This window comes from Sphaeramia orbicularis, chromosome 7 (assembly GCF_902148855.1).
Source record: "Sphaeramia orbicularis chromosome 7, fSphaOr1.1, whole genome shotgun sequence".
In the NCBI taxonomy this organism is placed as follows: Eukaryota; Metazoa; Chordata; class Actinopteri; order Kurtiformes; family Apogonidae; genus Sphaeramia; species Sphaeramia orbicularis.
Genome location: NC_043963.1, coordinates 40,225,511 through 40,248,838, shown reverse-complemented (window position 1 = coordinate 40,248,838; position 23,328 = coordinate 40,225,511). Strand labels below are relative to the sequence as shown.

At 37.5% G+C, this 23,328-nt stretch overlaps 1 protein-coding gene across 2 annotated transcripts in view; it reads right to left on the bottom strand.

Moving 5' to 3' along the window:
* The window catches only part of lamb2l (laminin, beta 2-like), a 70,681-nt gene extending 61,724 nt beyond the window's left edge, over positions 1-8,957 (bottom strand). The window contains exon 1 of one of the 2 annotated variants that reach the window (XM_030139167.1): positions 8,841-8,957. The gene's annotated coding sequence lies outside the window, so the exon portion shown is untranslated. Of the gene's footprint in view, positions 1-8,757 lie in introns of both variants that reach the window. The other variant, XM_030139168.1, reaches the window with a different exon arrangement.
* Positions 8,958-23,328: the final 14,371 nt, after the last annotated feature.

Below are 23,328 nucleotides of genomic sequence, written 5' to 3'. Positions count from 1 at the left end.
TGTGTAAAACAAACTTGAAAGCGCAACTGACGGCAGCGATGTAAAAACAGAGGGAACGCCGCAAGCCAATGGGAACGCATGGTGTCTGTGGGACCCCCTTCATTCCTCTCCTCCCTCCAGTCCCCCCACCCCTTGCTCCCTCTGGCTTGTCACTGGGGCACTGGGGTGAATGGACAGCTATTCTTATTCTAATTCTTCTGTCACTCTGTGGCCCACTGGCTGAAAGAGGGGAATGGTCTCCAGGCTGGTGGAATGCACCACCCCTTTCTTCTGGACACTGAGGGAGAGTAAAGGGGCGAGAGAGGCAGAGAGAGGCCGGGGGAAGAGAGAGAGAGAGAGTGGTAGAAGAGGAAAGGAGAGGAGAAAAAAGTAAGAGGGTGCATAAAAGCTTTTGAATAAAAAGAATACAAAAAGGAGTGAAGATGGCACTGGACAGTTTGATAGTTTGAGGGTAAACTAGGCCACAGACTTATCCAGTATAGTCACAGCATAAGTTCCAAACTTCAGCTCCACACTGACTAAAATACCCTTCGGTTCAATCTGACTTTTTGACACATACCAACAGAGTTTCCAGATGTTTAGGATGTGACACTTGTAACTTGTGTGAAGACAGTATCTTTTAGTTTTAAAGGTTCAGTGTGTAAAATGTAGAGTGATTTAAGGGGATCTAATTGCAGAAAAGTATAATGTGTAAAAATTATGATCCAAAATCATGGTTTCCTTCATTTATAACCACCTAAAGTAGCAATCATTGTGTTGCCCTAGAATGAGCCACTTTATAGAGGCTGGCATACAGCTTTAAGGTGCATTACCATCACCTGCTCTGTTTGTATTTGGACCAGAGTTATTATATCCCCTTATAGCCACCAGAGCACACCAGCTAAACATGGGCCCTAATGAGAGCCTCCTGAGTTTTTAGTGGATGGATGAGGCAAGGGGCATTCAGTTGTCTGCAGCTTACAAATTCACCATTAGATGACTCTCTACATTAAACATTGAGCATTTAAGGCCAGCAATTGTAAGGGCAGGGTTGGTATGTTGGTTATTGTATGGTGTGTGGGAACAGGCCAAATTAAAAAAGAGAAATGCCACAAAACAGAACAAAGCCCATCCACAGCGCGCTAGTAGTGTGACCCTTGACCTCTATTAAGAAGGATATGAAGAGATCAATTGGAGGTAACGTGTGGGTGCAATTTCTCTCAATGCAATCTCATTTGGACCACAGCGCTCGCATGTAGTTTATTATCTCAATCCCAGATAACTGAGAACCTGAAGCTGTTTTAGGCGTTTTCTATGGGGTTCATGGATCAAAAACAAATAATTTCAAACTATATTGCACAGACTTTGTACTGTAAATGTTGTGTTATTCCTCCTTTAAAGGGGTCATGTTTTGCTAAACCCAATTTTATTAGTCTTTGGTATACTTATTTGTGTATTTGTACCCTAATAGTTCATAAAGTTTGAATTTGAACCCTCAAGGTGCTGCAAAGCTATCTTTATATTCATTCTGGCAAAAGTCAAGAGGATTTCTACAACCCGTTTCAATTCCCTCTTAATTTGTTACGTTTCATAACTAGTTGCTAGGGCTGCATGATATTGGAAAAAATTGACATTGCGATTTTTTTTAACCCTGCAATATATGTTGCGATATCAAAAACTACTCAGGAGGATATAATAGCTGTGTGGTGCCAACGTAAATGGTCAAACAAATTAGTTGTGTTTCCTCTCGTGGCAACAGGTGTAAGGCACTGTCAGCACAGAACATGTGTTTCAGTATCATCCTTCTTGAAGCTGAAATAATTCCAGATAACTGACGTTGCTTTTCTTTTTGGCACCAAGTCTTCGTTTTCGGTGATTTTCTCTTGTTTGTTGTTCATTTTTCAATGTTGTTACCAGCGACTCACTCCACGTGCAGGGGCGTGGTCTGCTTCAGCAAACTGATTAAGAACGATTGTGATTGGTGGATCGCTGCACGCAGTGTCTGTCAGGTACCCAGGTTGAACTTAGATGAGAACACATCGAGTTCATTTACCTCCTACATTGCAGGACCTGCGATGTGACTATTGCGCACACGTACATTGCGATGACGATACTCAAACGATATATTGTGCAGCTCTACTAGTTCCATCACAACATTTGCACATATAAGGTCAAGACTTCTGCTGAACATTTCTCCGAGTACACCATAATTGTTTGTCAGCAGCAGCGGTTGTAGTCCATAGTGAAAGTATGTCCAAACTTCAAGCCGATTACCTAAAATGTTCAGTTGTTGGTTGAACAGGACAGAGCAGCACAGCCAACAACCCGGAGGGGGCGGGGCGTGAAGTGGCTCATGTGCATTTAAAGGGCCAGTGCTCGCTCAAAACAACTTTTCTTGTGTCATTAGTCAGAAATAGGGTTGAAGATGGACTGTGGAGTTGAATTAATGAAGAATTCAGACCCAAGCATAGCATTTACAGTTTATGTAGACCACAGGGAAATGTTTTAAAATACATAATTCTATTTTTAAAAAAAAGCAAAATATTGCTCCTTTAAGAAGCAGGCATTCAGGTCTCTGTAAAAAAAAAAAGACCAGCAACAAAGGAACAAAATGTCACAGCGGTGGTAACTTTGACCTTGGAGCAAACACAGAACAAAAGATAAGAGGAGGTGTGCAGAAAATGCAACCTCTATAAGAATCTGTGTATCAGTCAAAGTCAAGAAATCTCAAGACTTTAGTCCAAACAATCTCAGGCTCCCACATCCTAGAACACAATAACACGATAAGCCTGGCTCTGTGCATCTGCATGCACACACGTACAAGTTTGTGTACACAACAGCTGAGGCTGAGCTACTAAACAGTAAATATGGTGCAGCATGACACATGCTTATCCACGTCTTGTAAAACAAGGCAGGGCTTGAAGTGGGATCAAATTATTCAGATGAGCTCCAAGAGGAAGTTTGCTTTTCTTTAACTGCCTGCATGGCTGTGAGGAAATATTAACAGGGAGCAGAAAAAAAGAGTTAAACAGAAAAGTGAGCATGAAGTGAAGAGACAATATAACAAGTCAGTCAAAAACTCAAAGATTCAAGTAGTGTTACTACTCATGCACTGTTCCATTTGTAGTATGTCTCTGGATCAATACCTCTGGCTGTGTATCCATAAAAAAATGTGTGCCTTGTTTCTGAGTTCTAGGTGTTAAAACATATTACATGCATATTACAGCGCCTCAGTATAAATCTTACAGTGCATCCACCCAAATATGTTTAACAACCTCAATAACTTAAACTACATTCCTAAATGAGTCAAAGCAGTCGTAAATCACTCTAACACACCTTAAAGCCACAACCCGTGCCTTCTTTTACAATTATATGGAACAAAAGACCTTCCAGGCACATACTGTAATCCTTATATTTGCATTATTTGCCTCATAACTGCACGGAATGTGTTGTTTTCCAAATACTTTTAGCCAGCTGCATCTACAGCTTGCAGTGTCTATGGACTCTGATAGGTCTATTTTGACAGGAAACCCTGTGGAAACTCCATTAATAGCCCAAGTAAAACATTAACTCATCAACAAGTCAAGTCAAGTCAAGGAGTTAAACATTGAATTTCATAGAAACAGACCACCCATCTTCAAAATAAAGAGGTTTCATTTCACAATGGATTCAACCAAAGAAAGAACTTCCCTTCCAACGTCCTCTATATTTACTACATACATCATCAGATTAGTAGCCTTTGAAGCCAAAGGAAATCTCATAATGCAGTCTGGATATCTACTTCAATTCTGCTGGCAACTTAGAGTAAAAGAGGGCCATCAAAGACAATTCCCTATTTCAGGATTTAGAGATAAACATCTTATTTTAAGAATCACACCATATCTTTTCTGCTGTTGACCTAGTTTGTAAAGCACACCTAACATGAGCTACTGCGGCGCTTACTTAGCCTTTGTTCCACCTATGAACACAGATACAATCACAAACCCACTGGAACATGTACATGTGCATTCCTGCTCATAACCGACCAAAACATTTTTTTAGTGTACAAGTACTAGATCCAGTTTGAAATTAGCTGTGCTGGTTAGGTCTTAAGCCAATTATTATTAAAATTAATTTTTAACAGGGACAAAAAAAAAAAAAAACACGCCCACAAGATCAACAAAGCGCTCATGTAGGGACATGATCAGACAGTAGCCACTGAGGAACCTTGTACTTGATTCATACTGAGCACAGACACATAAACCAATAGCACAATCTACATGGCCATGTTTGGACTAGACAGCCAGAGAATCAGTAGGTGAGAAGTAGAGGTGAACTCTGAGGCTTATGGCACAGAAACGTCCAGAGGAGAAGGTCAGTGCAACACAGACTAGCAGGGCAGAGCTTTAGCTGAGGCCAAGGCATAACCTTAGACAGTGAAAGTCAGCAGTGACTGATTCATAGGGGAATTGGGAGACCACTCAGAGAATGCAGATATCTGTAAAACCCACTCTTCTTCTCATTCCACAGTATCACAACCACAAATATGACAGTACATTTCTCATTTGTGACAGTTCCATTGACTAGTCTGTGACTGTTACTGTTGTAACAATGGCCTTAGTACCAATTAGTTTATATTATCATGTAGCTATTACCATTCTATGTTAAGACGAGACAAGTGAAAACCTGCAGGTTCACACTGAGGACATATATTCTTTCTATAGCAACAGCTCACATTATTTCTGTTTTAACTGCTCAGTTTTGTGGCTTTTTGTACTTTGTAAATGGATAAAGATTCACAATACAACTGTGGATAGCAAGAGTTATTTGCAGTGTCATTTCCGTCTAATACTCTGAATTTTATGGTCATCATTACCTGTATTTTTCTGCCGCCTGGTCTCTGTTTATAGTCGCCAGTCAGTCGTTTGATCAATGACCGCTCAGAGCACAATGTAGCTGATTAAACAGCTGAAAATGAAATGTTGTTTCACACTGTTTTCAGAAGACAAATATAAAGCGTGAATAGAGGTGATGCTACTGAGCTTAACAAGTTTAACACCAACATCTTATTGCAGCTGCCAACCTGCAACTTCCTTAAAGTCTTTGCTGAAAACTACAGAACATGTTCCAAACTGAAAGACATTTCCTGCCTTGAGAAAAAGATAAGTTGATTATTCTGGTGATTTGTGCTTGTCTTCACTTGTGTTCAGTCCTAACATATATGAGGAAATTGCGTTTCCTGTTGATGAAAAATTCTGTGATCGGAGTGGTGTGCTGTTAGTCGTTTCCCATTGTAAATCAAACCACTTGTGTGCCTGTGTCGGCTTGTGTCTACTTGTTTGTGTTTGTGCTGGAGAAGGAAAACAACACATGAAGGGGGCAGTGATTTATGTTACATCCTGAAAGTTAGTTGGCAGTGATTACACTTCAGTGGTTTGGGCAAATGGAATAAAAGTATGTTAATGTGTGTATACTCTTAAATCTCTGTGTGATTCTCTGTTTAAATGATGTACTGTCGCTCAAATGAACAGTCAACAGTACAAATGTAATGTTAAACTCAGAATCAGAATCATTAAGATACTAAACCACAGACACCCAAAGGAGATGCAAAGCCTGGGTTTTATACAATGTATAAAAATAATGGTGCTGTCATTTTTTTTCTGTTACAGCATTGCACTGAAGACATAATAACAATCCTACTGATTTTCTCACTGCACATGAAATATTTGATGGTGATGATGACTGTGGCCACTGATAAAAAACCAAACTGGAAGTATTAGAGACTTTCAACACTTTCATAGCAGTGGATGTGATAGATGAATATATTTTGCTTTTGTTATTTGGAGACTAACTGACAGAAAACTGCAGGAAATCAGATTAAATGAAGCTATAGCAATGCAAAGTAAGAGTTATGATTATAATTAAAGAAAAATGGATAATGAAAGAGACATTATTTAGAAAAATAAATTAAATGAGAAGAGGCATGGGAGTAGTCAGTCCAGAGGCAAATTGAGGTTGATTTTTATCAGGAGACATAATTATGAGTGTGCAGGGGCCCAGACAGAGGCTCATATATCAAAGACACATTGACAGAGTGAAGGGTGGCGGATAGCAGCAAGAAAACTGGTGTATAACTGTTGATCTGTAGATTAACACACACCACATTCCATACACAAGCACACACATACAGCACATTTCACCTCAGCCTTTTCCTGCCGTGAATGCTGGCAAGTGCAGGGTTAGACAAGAGGAAGAAGGGAGAAAAGTCACCCCTTGAGCCAAAGTGAGGTACTAAAGTAGCTCTTCTACCCTACCAAGAAACAAAAAGACCTAACTGCCTCTGTCAGAGTTTGCACCACCATTAGCTTTTCATGGAAAATGGAATTCAGGTTGAACACTGTTTTCTAACAAGCTGTAAACTCAATTAACTTCTGTCATTTGCAATTACAGTTGCTTTATTACACAGATACACAGCAGCTGTAATTTTCTACCAAATAGAAATATAACATAACAGTTGTAGAAAGAAAAAAGGGTTCACAGGGTTCATCAAATATTTTTCTCTCTAAATACTCCAAAAAAATTTTGCTATCTAATCTAAGCTGAAGAGTGGATATAAGATAATCAAAAAATATAAATATATATTCCTATTTTGCTGATTTGAAGAAATATTTCTGATAAAGTAACTTCATAATGGATATATTCACGGTACCTGTCAGTACTTCATACTGACATGTTCACCCCATTTAGAGCAAGGAAAAAAAACATCTGATATATCTCTATGGCAGTGTTTAACCACTGGGAAGAACTTGAAATTTAACTGGGACATATGATGAGTATATTGTACATTTTAGGTAGCTAATTAAAACATATGTAAAAGTAATTAAGTGTTTTTTTGTTTTTTTTACAGCTCATCCATCTGTAGTTACCAGTTCCAACAACAATAAAGGTTTTCAACTCAAGTAAGTTTTATTTCATTTCCCACATGTTCACACATTAACAATGCTCAGTACACTATATACATGCTATGATTAAATGGACAAAATGAACTGTTATCTTACGTGAAGTGTGAAATGATTCCCCATACAGACACCCTGCTGGAGTTAAAACTGTTTCAGACAGAGGCTAGTCTGGCCTTGTCAGACCTATCACTATGTTTTATTAGAGCTGACAGACATGTCTGACTCAATCTATTGTCATTTTGGAATAAAGGGTAATAACTCACTGCATTTTCTGGTTAGTTTGCTTTTCTTTATACAATTCACAATGGTGTTAGGCAGCATTAAGCGTAGCATGCAACAGCAATGCCTTTGCAAAATAATGTCTGGAGAGAAGGTGCCTAGGTAGGTGGAACAATGGCAAATGGGTAAATGAAGCATTGCATTAAAGTAACTAGATCCCCACAAAAGAAAACACCATATTTTTGTCAAAACTCAAAGCCATTTTCAGAATGTAGCTGCAGCTCAGACATTGCTCTTCGCACTTTTTCACTTAATAAATATGCATGCTTTTTCTACTGAGTTCTGTGTTAGGAATATAGAGTGCCACAGCAAGACTACAACCCTAAAGAGGCGCATGATAAGTCCACTTTACAGGTCCCCCCCCAGCTCCCCCAGACTGTCAGTTCTACCGTTTGGGGTCTGACCGGCTTGTGGATCCTCTTAACCCTTCAGGTTAAAGTTGATCTCAGCGGTGGGGCAGGGGGCCAGGTCCTTGAGCTGATTAAAGCTAGACTAAGCCTGCAAGGGGCCATGGGAATTTGTACTTCCAAACACACAAATATTTATAAATGCTCTGAAATGGAAGATATGATGGAAAACAATTAATTAAATGGCTCTGTTAGTTACACACAATAAAATGAAGCCTGTATCAAACTCTTTTTATAAGCACCGATATGAAAAACAAGCTTTGCAAGGTTACAGTAATATCCTTCCAAATACTACTGTGAGCACTTCAAAAATGACAAATTGCTGTAATACTGACGCAGTAAGGTTTCTTTTTTCCACCTGCAGCATAAGTCTTATTATAATGACATGGAGTATCTGAGCTCCACTCTCCATTAATCTGTGCTGCTGGTTAATCTGGGAGGAATTTGAGCACGAGTGTCAGAAATCTGCCTCCCAGTCAAAAGACTAGCTGATGTCAGTTTCAGAGAACATACTTACAGTACTGTACCCACAGGCAAGCAAGTCTCTCACCCTGAAAATATTTTTTTGTCTCCAAACATCAATTTCACATGTCTTTACTGCTTTTCTGAGATCATGTTTTACACGCCTTTATTCTCTCTGTCAACCTGGATTTGTTATAATGGCTAGGTTTTTCATTTGTCACTTTACTTGACTTGTCAGGGTTCAACAATAAAATCACAAAAATCCCTATAACTAATCTTAGAATGGAAACATAAGACCTTATTTTCATTGCTGCAGGATATTATAACTTATGACTGAGCAAACGGTTGAATTACGTTTTTGCTCATTCTGAATATTTTTATTTTTTAATTTTTTTTTTTTTACCTTATGACTATTTTTTAGACTGTTTATGCTTGTTTTATATTACCATAAACCTCATAACAGTATGAAAACATTCTGTAAAAACATGGCTAATGCATGAACTTGACAGCAAGCTAACACCTCAATGAATAAATTAGCCTAGCATAAACAGCACAAAGTACAACTAAAGTCACTTCTAACTCATTTTTACTTCCGTTATGAAGATTTAGACAAACGGCAGATGCGTGAAAAGACACAACAGGACTATACGGTTTAAATAAAGTTAATATTAATGTTAACACGGTTATGTTACCTTAACTCTGAGACACTTCTGACTTCTTCTTTTACCGTTTTTTTTTCCTCAGGTGTTAGCTTAGGAGGAGATGGCGTGCTCACCTGCTCCGTTGCTTTCTGCTTCTCGTCTCAATCTCTTTCTGTCAGATTTTCTCTCACAACTTCGCCTCCTCACTTTCCCTCTCCCACAGACTCTCTCTCTCTCTCTCTCTCTCTCTCTCTCTCTCTCTCTCTCTCTCTCTCTCTCTCTCTCTCTCTCTCTCTCTCTCTCTCTCTCTCTCTCTCTCTCTCTCTCTCTCTCTCTCTCTCTCTCTCTCTCTCTCGCTCTCTCTCTCTCTCTCTCTCTCTCTCTCTCTCTCTCTCTCTCTCTCTCTCTCTCTCTCTCTCTCTCTCTCTCTCTCTCTCTCTCTCTCTCTCTCTCTCCCCACACGCCTTTCCACGGTGACTGCCAACAGCCGCCAGTGTGAGCTCGGTGTCCCGTCTGCAGCTACGGGAGGAGGGGGAGGAGGAGGAAGGGGAGGGGGAGGAGCAGGTGGAGCCCAATGTGACAGCAGCACCGGCAGCAACAGGAGCAACAGCAGCAACAGCAGCAACAAGAGCAAAAGCAGTAACAGGAGCAACAGCAGCAACAAGAGCAAAAGCAGTAACAGGAGCAACAGGAGCAACAGCGGCAACAGGGGCAACAAGAGCAACAGCAGCAACAGGAGCAACAGCGGCAACAGGTGCAACAGGAGCAACAGCGGCAACAGGGGCAACAGGAATAACAGTGGCAACAGCAGCAACAGGAGCAACAGCAGCAACAGCGGCAACAGGAGCAACAGCGGCAACAGGAGCAACAGCAGCAACAGGGGCAACAGGAGCAACAGCAGCAACAGGAGCAACAAGCAGCAACAGGAGCAACACCAGCTGCAACAGGAGCAACAGCAGCAACACCAGCACCAGCAGCAATAGAAGCAACAGCAGCAGCAGGAGCAACAGCAGAAACAGCAGCAACAGGAGCAACAAGCAGCAACAGGAGCAACACCAGCACCAGCAGCAACAGGAGCAACAAGGAGCAACACCAGCAACAGGAGCAACACCAGCAGCAACAGGAGCAACAGCAGCAAAAGGAGCAACACCAGCACCAGCAGCAACAGAAGCAACAGCAGCAACAGGAGCAACAGCAGAAACAGCAGCAACAGGAGCAACAAGCAGCAACAGCAGCAACAGGAGCAACACCAGCAGCAACAGGAGCAACAGCAGCAACAGGAACAACAGCAGCAACAGGAGCAACACCAGCAACAGGAGCAACACCAGCACCAGCAGCAACAGGAGCAACAGCAGCAACAGGAGCAACAGGAGAGGCTTTAGGAGGATTTAACTTTGTATTAGCCCTCTGGTATCCCGTCCAACAAGGCCCTTACTAAGCACCAAGTGCGCCTTTTTTGCACACTTGTGGAATAATGTCCAAAAAACTTTTCCATACAATTTGTTTTTAATTCTTTTACATTGTTTTCTATTTCATCAACTTGAGCCGTAAATAAAAATACCAAATACTCAGAAACTGTCACATTTTTTAACCCTTTAAATGCCATGTTTGTAATGTAAACTATTTTTTTGGATGCAAAAAACACAAAAAATTAATTTTTTTCAATATACTACATAAAAAGTGGATCACATATTATTTGATTTTTGCAGCCTGGCATATGTCAATGATTAACTCCAACACTGGTTAATTTGCATTATTATTTTTGGCGCTAGGTCAAATGTTCAAAAATACTAGCATCTGTCACCAAGTGTGCCAAAAATGCACACCTATAAATCAAACTATTAAATATTATATATTGATTTATTTTTCTGCTCTAATTTGATTTTATTTTTATAAATCAAGGTCAGCCCTAATCATACATATCAAATAATCATTAATTTTAAATTTTTTTTAACCCTTTAAACGATCTCTTTTCATCATGATGTCACTACATTTTTTGATACAAAAACACAAAAATGATTTTTTTTTTCAAAATACTACATAAAAATTGGATTACATATTATTTGATTTTTGCAGCCTGGCATATGTCAATGATTAACAGCAACATTAACAACGTTAATAAATTAATTTAGACCCTCCCCTCTCAACGGAAGCCCAGATATCAATAAAAGCATGATTTATGCCTTATTGGCTTACGGATCAAAAACAGTGGTTATAATGGAAGAAATAGTGCGTTTTAGGCACACTTGGGAGACATGCTAGTGTTGTAATTTTCTTTTGTTTACAATGTGCAAATTTTAGTTGGCGGCCAGAATTTTAAAGATCATGCAAAAATGAACAACTTTTGAATTCTAACCTTAAATTGTGAAAAATAATATGAAATTTCTTAACTTGAAGTGCAAAGTGTGCCTAAAAGGCGCACCCGGATACCAGAGGGTTAAGATGTAACTACAATATAGAAAAGCTTCCTGTTAAACTTTCTAATTTTCATAAACAGTTACTTTTATGTTGGTCCTTGTTGAGCTGCATTATGTAATAAATTCCCACTATATAATAAAAATTCAAAATGTAATAAGAATGTCACGTCATCTTGTAATAAAGCCGCACTATGTAATAAACTGACGCATTTCGTAATAAACTACATCAACGCATTATATAGTAAATTTTTTCACATTATGTAGTAAGTAATTACAGTTTGAGAAATTTATTACAAAATGCACTCCACACATGTTTATTTTTTAAAAAATGTAATAACATGGTTCATTATGTAAAAACAATCCAAATTAATATCATTTCAGTGCAATTTAGAAGAATTTAGTCACAGGAGCTACAGGTAATGTGATCAGAACTTTAACCACACAGTTTAAAGATTAATTTAGCACATTACATTCTCCTGAAAATAAAAATGTGTCAAGTGCATTTTGTAATAAATTTCTCAAATTGTAATAACTTACTACATAATGCAAAACAGTTTACTACATAATGCATTGAGGTAGTTTATTACAAAATGCGTCAGTTTATTACATAATGCGGCTTTATTACAAGATGACGTGACATTCTTATTACATTCTGAACTTTTATTACATAATTGGAATTTATTACATAATGCAGCTCATCAGTCCTTGGTTTATAAGCATAACTTTTCCCCTCACAAATGTTATATATGGAATAACCAGAATATATGTTTCAAACGTAAGTCATTGTTTTTAAAGAATTGGGTTGATTATGGAATATTGTTTGTCTGTCAGTTGTTTAACAAGGAAGGTCAGTTATTTACTTATAGTGGATTTTTGTTAGAATATAAAATTCCGGTACTCCCAAGAGAATATGCAATTGTGTTTGATGCTATCCCTTCAGGTTTAAAAACTTTGATATCTTCTATTATTAGTCCTTCAACAACCATTACCCCTCAAATTGTGCAATCAGAATTATACATAGGAAATTTAGGTCCATTCTTGAGTAAAAAAACTAATAATAAATGCATTAGAGAAGTGATTCAAAGGGATACAATTTGTAAGCCAGCTTCCATCTTTTTTCGGAATAATTTATATTCTGAGGTGGAATGGGAAAAGGTATGGTTATTACCAAGGAAGTTTTTTATTTCGAATAAAGTGAGAGAGGTATCTTTAAACCTGTTACATAGGTGTTATCCAACTAATTCAACTCTGATTAAGTATAAGATCAATGTCGACCCTTTTTGCTCATTTTGTCTTAATTCGGATGAAACATTAACTCGTTTGTTTTGGGAATGTGCCTTTTGTCAAATTTTTTGGTGTGATAGCAATCTTTTTTTTAAGTAGAAAGTTGGATATTTCTTTTAACTTCAAAATTGAAGATATTTTATCTGGTTTCTTTCTTACTGATTTGCCTGTTCGGAAATTGTTTATTCTTAATCTCATTTCCTTATTAGCTAAATTTCATATACATACAAGCAAATTTGCCAGTCAGAAACCCAGCTTTGTGGTCTTTAAGTCTTATTTGAAATCTTATCTAGACACACTTAACTTTTGCACTAACCCTAAAGCTATGAAGACTAAAGCCTTATGTGACGAATTTAAGTTGTAATTTTTTTTTCTCTCTTCTTGTTTTTTCCTTTACTTTTATTTTATCTAATTTACTTACCTATTTATGTAATTGTATTTAATTTCTTCCTGCCTCACCTCGAGCATTGTGTTTTTTTCTCCATGCCATGTTCTGGTATATATATATATACAGTATTTTGTAAAATAAAGTATGAAAAACAAAACAAAAAAAAGGAGCAGGTAGCCCCAAAATTGAAAATTCTATCATATCTAAAAGTAACAATAAAATAAATGTAACATCCCAAAATGTAATTAATTATTTTAAACATGATACTAACAAGAACTAGAATCTAGAATTTATTGTAAATTTGTTCATATTATTTGGAAAATTTCATGTACATAAAAACAAATATACTAAAACACACCCAAATTTTAAATCTTCCAATTAGAATTTGAAAATTATATTAAATCTTTAGAATTCATTTATAATAATAATTAAAAAAAAAAAAAAAGCACTAACACCTTGGCTATTTATAAACAATTCTTTAATACTGACTGAACTCTCTGTTGCATTTATTTATTTATATTTGTCAGATTTATTATTTTTTATTTATTTACTTATTTACTTTTTTTTTTTTTTTAACTATTATTTGTATATTATGCTTTGTATTTTTAAATCTATGCATTATTTTCTTAAACTTATATGTTCAAATGCTTTTTTCCCTTTTGACATCTTGTTGTTTGTTTAAAATTTTGTACTGTATACTCAAATGTTGTTAATAAAGTTGAAAAAAATACAAAATAAAACGAGCAGGTAGCGCCCACACACACACACACACACACACACACACACACACACACACACACACACCACCAGGCTGGACCCCACCCAGTCCTTCATATTTCTACTATGGACCAGATATTTAAGGCATTTGACTTCAGAAAGTGAAACATGACAGCTTCTTCCACCATGTTCTTCAGGTCAGTCAAAAAGGCAGAGTAGAGTAGGGGAGACTGGGTATGGTTGGAACACAAAAGGACTCCATGCACAGCCCCACTACTTCCTGAAATTCAGGTGAGTCCTTTATTTCCCATCTTTCATTATTGGACACACTGATTAATGCAGGTGTGTCTGCTGCTTTTTGTTGTGACCACTGATTAATTAGGCACACCTGGATTAATTAGCGTGTCCAATAATGAAAGACAGGAAATAGGGCTGCACGATTAATCGATTTTAAATTGAAATTGGATTTTTTAACTAGGACAATTTTTAAAAAAGGGAAATCGTCAAATCGATTTCATCTCTCTCGTGCCTCCGGGCCACGTGCATGAGGGCTACCGTAGACTTCTCCTCCTATCTGTAACTGCGGTCTTTCACAGAAGTCCACGGAATGACCATGGACATTAAATCTGTTAATGAACCCACAGTTGTGATACCAGTGTAAGCCGATGTTTCACACACGGATCCCGCAATTGAAATACAGCTGAATGGGGATCACTAATCTTACATTGTCCTGCATCAGTACCGTACTGTCTTCTTCTGCACAGCAAATTTGTAGAGTGAAATAATCTGGAGTTAGGTAAAAAAGAGTGAAAGAGTTAAATTTCTGGAGTTCATTCTGTAAGTTTAACTCCAGCTTGTGTCTTTGATGGTGTCATTTTTCGGGGTACATTTACCAGGTGAGGAAGAGCATGATTGAACACCATAATGGGTGTTGATTTCTGGACAGAGCAACAGAGAAGACCAGTGTGCTCACGGACGTCATATGAGGCGTCGTATAAGTACCATTTTACTTCTGAAACCAGGCTATTTATTAGGCTGGAAGTAACTTTTCTGTCAGCTCTGTCAGTATCATAATGTGTATATTTCTGTTCAGACCAACTTGCTAACCAGCTGCTAAAATTAGCTCTTGCTGCAAACTTAGAACGTCGATCATGCTAATTTTAGCTCGACAGCTTCTTGCATTGTAGTCTTAGGTAATTCATACAATTCATACAAGAGTTGAGAGCAAAGCCATTGAACAAATAGTGTCATGGTGCAGTCTTGCGTTGCCACAGACCCCTCCCTCAGACTCATTGTCAACTTCACCTGCTGCCACCTGTCACACCTGGAGCAGATCTCCATTAGGAGCCCCTAGAAGCGGCTCCTCTGCTCTGGAGCAGATCACCAAATCATTGCTGCTGCTGTCACTGCTTCATGCCTCCATAGACGTTCATCCCATTTCACTTCAGAGCCATAACGCGGACACCTGGAAAACACTTCATGCAAGAGCACTTTATATAGCATGTGTTTGAGCACACTTTAAAAAAAACAAACAAACTAGTCATTATATGGTGTTTTTTGAGAGTTTCAGAGTTCACATAAAATGAATTCCAGGCGAGAGTTGTGTTTTAGTCTACATGAGATTAGTTTTTGTAACTCCCAGAAGAATTAAATTTTAACTCCTGAAAAGAGTTAAAAGATCAACTCTCTGAAAAGAGTTACTTTAACCCTGCTCTAGAGTGTTTTCGATGGTCTCACATGTACACTTAAATCGAGTTGATTTTAACTCCCATGGAGTTTATTCCAGAGACCAGAATTTGCTGTGTGATCTGGGTCCGGGTTGCGGGGTCAGCAGCCTCAGCAGCCTCAGCAGAGGAGCCCAGACAGCCCTCTGCCCAGACACATCCACCAGCTCTGGGAATATAATCCCTCCAGCGTGTCCTGGGTCGGTCTCTTCCACGCACGAATCCCCCAGTTTAAATATAATCACATGGGGATCGCTCATATTACGTGGTCCACGCACTCACGTACGAACGACTGATGCCTGCTTTCATTAATTTATTTCTCTTACTTGCTAAATTTTTCATGCACAAATGTAAGTTCTGTAACACAAAACCAAATATTATTTATTTTTTGAAAGATACTGAACTTTATTTAAAGCTGTTAGATAAATCTGGAACCAAAAAGGCTATAAAAACTATCAGTATTTGCTCTGATTTTGGACACTGTATTGTAGTGTTTTCCCCCTGACAAACTTGTTATGTTATTTTCTTGCTGTATACATTGTTTGTATACTCTACTTAATTCAATAAAGATTTAATGAAAAAAAAAAAAAAAAAAACTTCTGTGGGCCCATCACATGACACCATCACAGATTTTAGGTAGGGAGCGGTGCCTTGCATAGCAGGCTGCTCATGACATGCTGACTTCTGTTGTCTTTCGTAGTTTAACCCAAATATCGAAATCAAAATCGAAAATCAAATTTTTAGAGGAAAAAATTGGTATTTTATTTTTTGCCAAAATCGTGCAGCCCTAACAGGAAATAAAGGACCCACCTAAAGCTCAGGAAGTAGTGGGGCTGTGCATAGAGCCCATTACTTAACCTTTAGGCTGCCTACATAGTAAATGCGTGCGACACGCACAGGTGACGTGTGCGACGCAAGTGACATTTCTTTTCATAGTCTACACATTGAACGTAAGCGAGCCGGGTGACACGTAAAATGCAATACATAGCTAGCGCAATAGGGGGTAGCTCTGAGTCAGGTACAGTCTGGGTGTCAAACCGGGTATTATTCAGATCAAAATGGCTACTGAAGAAGAGTGTATTCTGATGTTTGTTGCACCAGACATTTTAAGGGTAGGAATTAGAGCTGCACAATATATCGTTTGAGCATCATCATCGCAATGTGTGTGTGCTCAATAGTCACATCACAGGTCCTGCAATGTAGGAGGCAAATTAACTCAACGTGTTCTCATCTAATTTCAACCTGGGTACCTGACACACACTGCAAGCAGCGATCCACCAATCACAATCGTTCTTAATCAGTTTGGGGTGAGTCGCTGGTAACAATATTGAAAAATGAGCAAAGAACAAGAGAAAATCCCCGCAAATGAAGACTTGGTGCCAAAAAGAAAAGCAACATCAGTTATCTGGAATTATTTCGGCTACAAGAAGGATGATAATGAAACACGTGTTTTGTGTTGAAAGTGCCTTACACCTGTCGCCACAACAAGAGGTAACGCAACTAATTAGTTTGACCATTTACGTCGGCACCACACAGCTATTATATCCTCCTGAGTATTTTTTCATATCGCAATATATATTACAGGGTTAAAAAAAATCGCAATGTCAGTTTTTTCCAATATCGTGCAGCCCAAGTAGGAATACCGCGGTAATTCACCCAATTCACGGGAGAATAGTTACATACACAGACATCGGTAAAGTTTGACTGGAATTCACCAAGCCCCTGTCACTTGGGATTAGTGAACATCCTGTTTGACCCTTCAGCTTCAGAGCACAAAGAACACACAACAGGTTGTAATACATAACAATGTTGATTTTGAAATCGGCGGCACAAAACAAAAAGACATGCCACATATAGACAGTGGTATGTCCAGCCTCTGAACTGCAGCAGTGACTGAATCAGGAAGGGGAATTCCAATCTCTTGTTCGGCCTATGCGAATTCTAGACAGGGAGAGACATTTCCAATATGTCTGATGTCAGTCTCTGACCTGCTGGTTCGAATAGCTCGCTTTCTGCCGGAGACTCTGGCGAACATCTTCTTCTGTAATATAATGTGTTATATTAAATTACATCACTTGTGTATTGCCCCTGCCGGTGACGCATGGTATTACATGCATCGCTACGTCACGTATCAAAAAAATGGACACCGCATTTTGAGACGCAAGCATGCATCATGGGAGCCAATGTGTCTCGATACATCGCAATGCGTTCATGTCTGTGTGCCCTTGCGTTGACTATGAAACAGCCCTTATGCTGCCTTCACGTGCTATGGGAATTACAGTATTTACTATTTACAAGCTTGAAAATTGCACATGAACAGTCCCACATGTTTTTTTTTTGTCCACTGCGAACAGGGAAAAAAATGTTCATACACGAGTTGCTGAGGGTGATTAGCACTAGTTGGTTTGTGTGAATATAACTTGCGGATAAAAATTTGCCTGATGGAAAAATGACAATTTCACCAAAATCCTCATTTTTCAATGAAACATTTTTGCACTGGCAAGAGGTGGTTTTTCAAGTATAGCGCAAATGGTATATCACACAAAACTGCAATGGAAAGACCTTTTTCCATCACATGAAAAAAAAAAACGATGTTGACGGATGTTACAACAAGCGAATAAGAGTTTTAAAAGAAACATGGTGCAGTATGTGTGGACACACCAAAAACCAAATCATTTTTAAATTTAGAACAGAATAGAGCCATAAAATATAATAATAATGAGTATATCTGTAAATCAACATGATATTTATGTTCGTCACCATGTTTATGGAATGACTTCTTGTGTCATCTCACGGTAATAAATAAACAAATCATCGCATTTTTGTTTTTTCAACATTTAGTAAATATTGGTAAAGTGTTGCACAGATGTCCAATGGAAAAACCACCACTGTCGCCTCACAGCAAGAAGGTTCTGGGTTCGATTCTAACACCAGCCAACAGGGGTGGACCTGTTTGTGTGGAGTTTGCATGTTCTCCCCGTATTTGTGTGGGTTCTCTTCGGGTACTCCGGCTTCCCCCCACCATTCAAAGACATGCACGTAATAGTTTAACTGGTTTATCTAAATTGCCTTTAGGTGTGAATGTGAGAGTGACTGGTTGCTCGCCTCTATATGTCGGCCCTGCGATGAACTGGCGACACATTAAGGGTGTTCAAACTTGTGTTTTTAGTTCTTTTTCTATTGTTTTCCTATGCACTGTTTTTATATTTTTATACTGTATATTTTATACTTTCATACTGCTTATATCTTTGACTTTTATTTGATTATATTTTTTAACCCATATGCTTGCATATGCATAATAATACCTATGTAGGCCTACCTGCATGTGTACAAATGGCAAATAAAACTGTCTATCTATCTATCTATCTATCTATCTATCTATCTATCTATCTATCTATCTATCTATCTATCTATCTATCTATCTATCTATCTATCTATCTATCTATCTATCTATCTATCTATCTATCTATCTATCTATCTATCTATCATGTACGCCACCTTCACCCATTGGTAGCTGGGATAGGCTCCAGCACCCCTGTGACCCTCTTGAGGACAAAGCGGTTCAGAAGATGAGTTGCCGAGGTGAAAATGACCATTGAACTTTGGCAAAGAGAAACGAGGGATTAAAGTAATGATAAACACTGCTTTTATTAAAGTTCTGCTGTTGTTAGCTGAGGATTTTGCACATTTATAGTGTACACAATATTGAAAAAAAAAACCCAAAAAACTGTTATACAAAAAAATAAATAAATAAGTGGAGCTAGCATGTTCTCCCCATGTTTGTGGGTTCTCTCCAGCTCCCAAAGACATGCATTAATAGGTTAATTATTTAAGATGAATATGTAAATATATCTATAAATTTAAGCTAAGGGTTAAGGATTACATTTTTAATCTTTACATCTGTTGGACAAAGTGTTGGAAAAACAATACAAAAAATATTAAATGTCACAAAACTCTTAGATTAATGTCAAATACAAAGCAATCCAGGCAAGGCTGTAACACAGAGAGGGGTAAATTGTAACCAAAGACAGAATATAACTAATGAATGGAGGAACCTTGGCATCAGTCACCTTTTTTCTGAACTGCTGAACTGTTTGCATTTTGGAGCAAGAAGTGGGAATATTTGAAGGTGTCAGAGCCATCTGCAGAAGGTCATAGGTGAGCTAATGTTAAACGCTAGCTTACATCACTAATTACACTGTAAATCCTAGCCAGGACAGTGTAGCAAAGTCACTTTATGGTCTTGTTAGTGTAACCTATTAAATTCTACTAGAGCAGGGGTGTCAAACTCATTTTAATTCAAGGGCCACATTCAGCTAAATTTGATCTGAAGTGGGCCGAACCAGTAAAATAATAACATAATAGTAAATAACTAGAAGCACTCGGAGAGCGCAGACCTCCACCAAGGCTGATCAGTGGTCCCCCCCGTGGGCCCCCCCACCCCCGATCACCACCAAAATTTAATCCAATTCCAACAAACCCTGAAAATTTCATCCAAATCTGTCCGTAACTTTTTGAGTTATGTTGCACACTAACGGACAGACAAACAAACAAACAAACAAACAAACAAAAACAGACAAACAAACAAACCCTGGCAAAAACATAACCTCCTTGGCGGAGGTAATAATCCATTAAAATAAAGTAAAAGAGAAGAGTGCAGATAGAACACCATTGCTACCATTTACACATATGTTTGTCAGTTTAAAAGATAATCATATGAACCATTTCTGTTGCTGTTTGTAGCACAGTCAGTAAAGAAACATCCAGTTTTGTGTTAAACAGCTCAGTGGACTGCATCTTTTGTCACTCATGATACATGTCACCAACACCAGAACGGCAGCTGCCTTGGCACAGTTTACCTCAGTTTTCTACAAGTCTGGTCATGTTGAAGGTGCAAGGAGATCTCCAACAGCTCTGAACAGACTGTGGAGAGAGACACTTCAAATGACATCCCCTCCACGACTGTTGGGTGTGTAGTCTTTATAGTGTGTATTTTTATAGTTTAACAGTTTTACCATATCCTTCTAGAGTCTGCATATTACCTTTTAAACTGACAAACATATGTGTAAATGATGCATAACTCAAAGGGAATGACTAGTCTCTTACCATTGACTGCAATATCATTTTTTTTTCCTGAAATAAAGTCCCATGGGACACAAGTGGAAGGTGGGGGACTTCAGAAACTCAAAGTGAGCGAGCTGTAATACAGGTATGGGGTAAGGAAGCTGTCAAAATATTTGTGTACATAAGACAGATATCCATGCAAATTAGACCATGGTTGTGCAAAAATAAATATAGTTGTGCAAAAAATGAATATTTTTAAACTCTTGAATGAGTTCAGCTGTACATAAAATGTATTGTGTGTATTTTATCTGTTTTTTTGTTTGTTTGTTTTTAATTGCTTTATTCAAATATTCATTGTACAAAAAGGCACAAACATTGCACAATTACATATTCATTGTCCATAAAGACACAGACAATGTGCAAACACCAATTGAAGTGTACAAAAAAAAAACAGACATATGCTCTCAACAGTCGAATAAATAACGAGAAGACATAAATCAACATAAGAAAAATAAATAAAATATAGAAGTTCCAGTTAAGTTAAAATAACATTAACTCTCTTCCTCTTTAAACCACATATTGTATAGCTTGACAGTTTTTATGCTCTTCATTGAATCTAAATATCTCAATGCTTTGATGTATTCCTTAAATTCACAATTAAAACGAATAAAACAGGGGATTACTTTGGACACTCTACTTTTGTGGATGTGAAATTTCCCAAACAAAATTAATAAATTAAGAAAAAATTCAATTTTGTCATTACTGTGATCAAAATAAGTGATAATGTTTTTACATTCTATCTTCACACTTATTTTAATTTTGCACAGAATATAACTTTCTAATCAAGACCAGAACTCACTTGAATGTACCCAGTAATAAAATAAATGTGTTATTTTTTTCTGATTCATTGTTGCAGAAAGTGCATTTATTCTCAACATCTAAAAACTTAGAGAGATATGAGTTTGTCACATTTATATTGTGCAAAATTTTAATATGTATTTCTTTGAATTTCTTGTTAATACAAAATCTATATGGTAACAGCCATGCCTTCTGCCAAATGATGTCAAAAAATAAATTATTCTAGAAAGCTTTCCCTCTTGGAGTAATTCTCCTCTTAGCAGAGAATGTGTTACGTATGCTTATTGTTGCATTTGGCATCCCTCACATCAATACCATTTATCATCAAAAGAGGTTCAGTCCTCAAACCTTCTTGAAATTGCATTAAATGGATTAGTTTGTTAGGGACAGCCTTCATTACTGAATTGAATTCTTTGCTTGTTACAGGAAATGCTTTAGTATGAAGAAATCTGTTGTAACTGAGCAATGGTCCATTGGCATCAATGAGATCACATACATATATGATACCTTTATCAGCCCAATTTTTCTTGAAAACAGATTTCCTCCCAATAGTGATGTCTCCATTATTCCATATGACGGTTTTGTGTGGGGAGAAGTTGTGTGTATAACATAATTTCCAGGCAAGGAGGGCCTGTTGATAAAATTTGGAGAGTTTGACTGGTAATTTGGCAATATTGTAGTTACATGTAATAAGAAAATGAAGATAAATATATTGTTTGGAATAAAGTGCCAGATTGAGTCTGGTGTTTTAAGACATTCTTTAATCCATTTTACTTTAAATGTATTATTCAAATCAATAAAATTTAATAACTCAAAACCACCTTCTTTTCTGATAGTATGTCTTTTTTAAGAAGATGGTGTCTATTTTTCCAAGCAAAATTGATAAGGGTGTTGTTAATTTCCTTATATGTTGAGTCCTGAACATATAATGATAGGGCCGGGTCAACAAGTCTTGAAATACCTTCTGCTTTGCTTAAAAGAATACGTCCAAAAATAGATAGGTCGTGCTGAAGCCACATATTCATAATGTTCTTTGTTTTTTTAAGTCTAAGGAGAAAATTAAGTTGTTGCCTGGTGAGCAAGTCTTTAGTAATATCAATACCTAAGTACAGGGTGACCCAAAAAAACGGGAATTTTTGAAGTGCGTATTGGCAGACATGAGTTCCTGTTTTTTTGTGTCACCCCGTATTTGACAGATTTTTTCACTGGAATGTCACAGATGTGTTCATCATCTGTCTCCTTAATGCTCAAAATTTCACATTTTCTTATTTTAAGATGTAATCCTGAGGCCTTCGAAAATGTTCTAATTAGTTGGATAGATGGTTCAACTTGGTGTTTGTCTTTCAAAAATTTCTTTTTGGAAAATAGTTATACCGTTTATGTTGGGACTGTTCAAAACTAACAAGGAAAGTAACTCTGTCACAATTAAAAATAAAAATGGCGAAACTGGACAGCCCTGTCGCACAGATCTATTAACAGGAAATCTTTTGGTGGTACAAGGGTAGATCATTAAATTACTACTGATATCTTTGTATAGCATTTTAACCACCGAAATAAACTTTACCCCAAATCCAAACGATTCCAAAACCTTGTACATAAAAGGATGCTCCACTGTATCAAATGCTTTATGAAAGTCGAGAAATACAATGATGGCCTGAGACTCCACATAATCTGAGTAGTCCAGTAAATCTATAACCAACCTTATGTTGTTACTTAAATGGCGATTGGTCATAAAGCCAGTTTGCGTTTAATTTATTATCTCGTTCAGATTTTTTTTTAAACGTCTAGCAAAAATTAGAGCAAACAATTTATAGTCTACATTTAGAAGGGTGATTGGTCTCCAGTTTTCTATTGATAAGGGATCTTTGTTTGGTTTAGGTATCAGACTATTTAATCCTTGTTTCATTGTAGTTGACATTTCTTTCTTTTCAATACATTCCTTATACATTTCCATAAGTGGGGTTTCAATAATACTCCAAAAACAAGAATAAAATTCAGCAGGTAATCCGTCAGTCCCAGGAGATTTCCCAGTTTTCATATGCTTTAAGGCGTCCACAAGTTCACATTTCGAAATGGGTTGTTCACAGTTAGTTTTGAATTATTCTGAGATGGTAGGAATATGTCCTTTAATGTCATTGAAGAATTCATTGCAGTATGTCGGTTCAAATTT